Source organism: Nothoprocta perdicaria, unplaced genomic scaffold (assembly GCF_003342845.1).
Source record: "Nothoprocta perdicaria isolate Ctin4 unplaced genomic scaffold, notPer1 scaffold_97, whole genome shotgun sequence".
NCBI lineage: Eukaryota > Metazoa > Chordata > Aves > Tinamiformes > Tinamidae > Nothoprocta > Nothoprocta perdicaria.
In genome coordinates this window covers 2444151-2449084 of record NW_020456276.1, presented here as the reverse complement: position 1 = coordinate 2449084, position 4934 = coordinate 2444151, and positions in this window count along the sequence as shown.

Below are 4934 nucleotides of genomic sequence, written 5' to 3'. Positions count from 1 at the left end.
CTGCCCGCAGCCCCGGCGCTGGCAGCGCTTCAGCGGGCGCATCGCACGCGGTGCGGAGGGAAACCTGACCTTGGCGTTATAAAAAGAAGCGGGGATGAACGGATGCGGTGGCAGCGGTGGGATGGCCGGAGAGGCCCGGGAGGAAGTGGGAGTTGAAGCTAAACGGGTTGGATTTGGGGGGCGGTCGTGCCCCACACAGGCGCATTTTCGGCAGAGTTAAAAAGAGTAACTTGTGGCCAGCGTGCGCTGTGGTGGTCCTGGTTTTTGCCTGCGGGCTGACACGGGGCTGCGGGGCAGGGAGCAGAGCCGGCTGCGGGGCTTTCCTTTGCACACCCAGGAATGGGGCGTCCTCCTCCCTCGCTGCTTCCTCAGCTGCTCTCCCAAAGTCTTTGTTCTCCTGATTATCATATTTGTAGCTACAGGAAATGGGAAGGCAACGCAGACAGTTCGCTAGAGGAAAGCGAGCTAACGTACTGCTCAGTTGCTGTTCAGCGTGGTGAGGGAGCCCGGGGAAAGCCCTGCTGCTGTGCTGCCACGGTGAAGAGGGCCAACATTGCAAGTGGAAGCACTCTGGAAATTAAAAAGAACATGTTTTAGGGCAGCTTTCCTCATAGCTGGTCCCCCTTAGGGCAGCTTTTCTCATAGCTGCTCCTTCTCACTGACTTTCAGTAAACTTGGGATACTTTGAACTAACTGTAAAGAAGAACGTGGTCCTGTTGTGTAATGGTACTGGGGCAAAAAAGCAAGTGTAGCTGAAGGCGCCTGTGTTTCCTCATGCTTCTTTACCCATTTTATTAAGCAAGTGTGCCCATTCGTCTCGAGAATTAAGTGTGTGACCCAATGTGATTACAGCGTGGTTAAGGGTATATGTGTAATCAACTTTTGCCTGGTGAGTCTTTATTTTACAACTCTTCAATTTGCAGTGTCATACAGCTTACGTGGTGGCAGTGCTCTGTTACGTGCTGTGAGCGGCAGAGCTGATGTTCAGAGCTGGTATTGGCCACATGAAGATCTGTTCACGTGCGAGTTTCACAATATTGATCAGAGATGGTTAAAGGAAAAAAAAAAAGGGTAAACAAGCTCCTTCTAAAGGCACGTTAGTCTGAAACACGTTTCAGTTTAGTTGAACTTGTTGAGATTTGCTTAAGCTCTAACTTTAATATCCTTTTATATCAAAGTTATGGCTTGGAACAGTTTAAAGTGGATTGGATATCTCAGCTAAAACTGACGGAACTTCAAACTACTTTATAGGTAAGACTTTGAATGGGAAAATCAGTTTCCAGGTTTCAACAGCAGGAATCGAGAACTTGCTGTTTCTCTGTGCCCAGTTGTGCCCTGTCATTTCCACAGCTTGCAGAGCCTGCGAGTGACAATCTTGACAGACTCTGTGTGTGTTGGGACCAGATAGATTCTCACCTGGGAGTTGTATGAGCACATATAGAGCACTGTAAAGCATATGGTGCATGATATAGACTGCATATAGTTTTTTCTTAAGTAAGCCATAGAAACGGCAAAGTTATGAATTAGCCTAAAGTTTTCTCTTATTTTGGGTTGGTATCCCATCTCTTATTTTGGGTTGGCAGTACACATTCTTGCAAACACCGTGATTTATTTATGGTATCCATATAGCTAAGGCACAGTTGAAACTATATCTTACATCCTTATGTAGGAAATACCTACTATACAAAGTGGTCTTTTTCAACATATTCATTTAGGGAAAATTAGTATCAGGTGATATTAAAAATGCATACCTGAATGGACTAATTTATGTTTGTATTGATTATTTAAAGCAGCATATAGAAAGTCTTTGTTTTCTACTGATTTTTTAGGTTGTTTCTCCTTTAAACTTTAATTTGAGGGAAGTTCACAGGTTTAATCATATCTTCACTTGCACTTTTTTGATAACTAGAAGGGTGTTATTTGTATATATATAATCAGATATATGTCAGCTTTAAATGTCTATAAAAATATTTTACATTTTATTCTCATTACAGAAGATTTTTTTTTTGTCCTACAGATAACATTTTATTATTGATGGTTTCTATGTAAGTGGAAATAGATTTCACTATTTAAAGGGGTCTCCCCAAGAAGGGAAAAACAGAACCAGAATGTAGTTAAATAGTTTTTAAATGGTCACAGTTTCAAAAAAAATCCAGAAGAATGTTTTGATGGATAATTTACGTTTCCTGTACTAAAGCATTGTTCAGGGCTGGCTGCTTTTGGTTATTGTTTTCCTTTGAGGATTTAGAAATGCCATGCCTTTACACTCACACATTTCTCCCTTTGCTCCCACTGTGAACTTAAAAGTTTTCTTCCTTTTTGAACCTCAAATTAGCTCCTGAATTTTAAACATACCTGTGAAGAAACAGAAATAAAGAAAAAGTAGAATTAGGTTCGTGTCCATTAGCTCTTCACTTTGTTGGTTTAATTTTCTTGAGGCTTACCAATAAATAGATATTGTTGAAAAAACATATCTTTAGTTTGGCATTAAATTCACAAAGAAAAATCCTTAATTCTTCCTTCTCTGTTTCTTTTTATGTTAAGTGATTTACTTTTCTCCTCATGGCTCTAGAGGTTGTGTATTTTCAGTGAATTGCATTTGGAAGCCAGGACTTTTGAACACGAAAGACCCAATGGAATATTTTCGGAAGACCAAGTGTTGGGTGAAAAGACGTCTTTGTCGCATTTGCCTTAAAAAACAGTGAAGAGAGAGTTCATTTAAATGTGAATCTCAAACGGAGTAAAACCAAAACACGTGTCTTAATTGGCCTGCATGAAAAAATCTATATCGGTGATGTTTCGTAAGCGGCGGGATCGCTTTGAGCAGGAGGGAGGGCAGGGGCTCAACGGGACCGTTTCAAAGCGAATGTGAACAGACTTCAAAGAACCTTTCAGCCATGGCTAGAATGCCAGGGCTGCAGCGTTTCCATCTTTTCAAACGGAGGAAACTCCGAGGATATTGGCCACTTTGAAGAAAAAAAGCAGCAAAGGAGAGCGTGCAGATGAAGGGACCTTGTTACCTCTGCGGTCCTTTGTTGCTTGTGGTGGCAGTGACTCTCAATATTGCTGTTATGGTGTTATTTTTAAATAACGCAAGTGTGTTTTTTTTGTGTGTAGACCAGCTGTTTTCGTGGGGAAGTGTTCCAGAAAATGTCACTGATGTCTTACTATGATGAAGCAGATGGATGTCTGCTTAATGGCAGCATCTCTGTTATATTTTAACAGAAATAAGAAGGAGCTGTTTGGCTTTAAGTCCTCTGCTGGTGCAGCTACAGGTTCAAACATGCCTGCATTGTGCCCGGTGAAAGCATGAGCTGCTCATCCACAAATTGTGTTTTCAGGGACTTTTGGAGGAAATGCTTCAGAAAGAATAGGATCCAGGATCGCTCATCTTTTCTTAATTGTGAATGAGGTCTAAGTTAAGGCGAGAAGGCCGAACTTTCACACAATGTCTGGTAAGCGCTCAGGCTCCCTAGTTTTATGTGTGCGCCAAGCCAATACTGTCACCAAAAGCTACATTTATGTAGCCACACGGAGCCTCAGCTGGGGACACTAATTGGAAGGTAAACCAACCTTTTTCTTCTCGCTTCAGCTGTGTCAGTTCTTAAGAAAACCGCTGTGTAATACAACAGTTCTCCAGTTTTCACTGTAGTCCCCAACTAATCTGTGGGTCTTTCCCTGCACTCCAATGATGCCCCAGAAACACTGTGATCCTTTGTGCTTGGGCCTCCTTCTAAAAATACTATCAGCTAAAAACATCTTTGGTTCTTCCCTATCTGGGAGTAAGGGGAGCCGAGCGTCATGGGATCACCCTCCTTGCCGTGGAGCCTGGTCTCAGGATCGCTGTTCCAATGGCTCAGCTTGGCTCTTTGCATTCCCTTCAACTACATAAAGGGTTTGTGGTTGAAACCAAATAAATTTCTCCCTGTCTGTTGCTAACACATTGCCACATGTGTTAGCAACATCCAGTAGGATATAGGCCAATGCAGAAATAGTTTTCTGGGTTTGGATTCTCTTGTTCCGCTTGCCTGTGTTGTAGTAAATTCTTTAGAGCAGGAATCTAAACTTCTACAAAATCTAGCTTACATCTCGCGATTAGGAAGCAGATACTCAGTTTCTAAAAGTCCCAGTTCTTTCTTAACCCAGCTGAGGGACTGACTGTTCAGTCAAGTATCTTTCAAATTTATCAAGTATTGATACCAGAATTTGTCTCTGTAGCTGTCCTTGCTGCATGGTCAATAATGCACACTAATGTGCTATGAAATTTTAGACTTTAGAAGATTTGAATGCTGCTTTAATTCTTACTCACTTGGGTGGGCTTTTTTTCTGTGTGTGTCATTAGCATATTTTAATATTATGTACAGGATTAACTACTTACGTTTGTAAAGCTTCTTGAGATTGTTCATCGCTGTAGTTTTTTATGTGCTTGATTTTTATAGATCGAACATGTTCATCCAAACAGGATGTGTATATTCACACACCTACTGATATTAAGTCATTTGGTCAGTGTAAAAAGAACAATTCTCCCATGTATGTATGTATGTATTTATTTATTTATTATCTCCCCTCTTTATTAAAAAGAGGCCACTTTAAAAACTAACATTCCTTCTGGGGAAAAAAAGCCTGCCCTGACGAGCTGTGTAAATACTGGATGGTCAACAAACTGGTTTTAACAGGCAAAATAGGTTATCAGTTTTGGGGTCTTGCACTGGGAGTGCCCTTGTTATCGTCTCTCTGCTGCTTCAACAAGTGGCTGCTAGTTCAGGCATTTCAGCTCGTGGCTCTGTTTTGGCCCTCCTGTGAAAGGCATGTCGCAGATAACCTTCCTTCTTACCTAAAACATCGTTTTGGTAGAGGGAGGGGGCTCTTGGTTATGTTTTTCTTTGGTAAGAGTAGGCAGTCACTGTAAAACTGCAGGGAACCTGTAGTACTAT